Raw genomic sequence first — 1,263 nt, 5'->3', positions numbered from 1 at the left:
AAAGATTGGATCGACATTTTAGGGACAGAATGAAAAAAATGCGTTTCCAAATTGCTTTTGACAATAAGTAAGATGAAAGATTGGTACGGGAATGATCATAGACGATTGTTCGCGCCTCCCGCATTTCCTGTCGTATTTACGCTATTCACCTTTTCTATTTCTCTCCTCCTCTTTTTCAGTGCCTCGTGATGTTCCAACGCGAAAGCTCTTTTGTACGTGCGGGACAATGAGCAGACCTTCCGGGTTTTGATTGTGCATTTCTCAATGCAGGAGGGAGAGGAAGGGAGGGAGGAAGGAAAAGGCGAGAGGGATGCAGAGAAAAAAATACATGGCGGCCGTGAGAGTGATCGACAAGATCTAACCCAAGATAATGGTAAGTGCATTGGAATAACGGGATCGAAATTTTGAGAGAAGTAGGTGGAGAGGAGTAGGAGGAATAAAGCACTCGTATCTGTACCTCAGAAACTACTCATTTCCTACATCGTCGCTCTACCTTCTCAGGTGAAGTGTCTGTATATCCAACGGACTTTCTCCCCCAAAGCCCTGAGTCGACTTTCTTTCGAGACAGGCATTCCGTCAAACCGAATATTCATGGCCTGTTCTCCAAAGATTGAGGACTTCCACGAATTTTCTGACGTTCGAATTGTGACGCATTGATGGGGTCACAAGAAAAAAAGGACACGCAGGGCTAAGAGCAAATAGCTTCACATGCTTCGATTCAGACTTCGATTGACATATATCGCCATTTTCTAACGGCTCCTGCGCCCCGGTCCCATAACTTTATTGTTTCGGTTGCTTGCCCGCGGGCCAGAATATCCTTACGCATTATGCAAGAGCACTTTTTGTTCTGAAAACGAAGCATATAGTCTCGTTGCGATGGTTTCCTCGTGGAGATTAGTCAGCGAACTTGGCGCGAGGCAATGCTCGCTTCAGATCTTTTACGTAAAATGTTTCTCTCGCAATACTCTAGGTTTTGTCATATTCACTGACTGCAGCAGCCATGCCGCTTTTTGTTTCCTCCCGCTACTTGCTGTCGATCGCAACAGCTGCCCTCTGCTTGACATCCTCTTTTAGCTTTGCGAAGATTGTAGTTGAAGATAATTTCATCGACGAGACTACACGCGAAGCTCTCCTTGCACAGCTTCCGTCTGAGATGCATCGTTTCAAACACACGGTCGATGTACCAGGCAACGTGTACAAGCGCTTGCTTTCCGTGTTGCATCCTGAAAACTCCGAAGTATTTCCTTCCCAGCTCACTGCACC

Source organism: Nannochloropsis gaditana (genome assembly GCF_000240725.1).
Source record: "Nannochloropsis gaditana CCMP526 unplaced genomic scaffold scaffold289, whole genome shotgun sequence".
NCBI lineage: Eukaryota > Eustigmatophyceae > Eustigmatales > Monodopsidaceae > Microchloropsis > Microchloropsis gaditana.
This window is presented reverse-complemented; position numbering follows the sequence as displayed.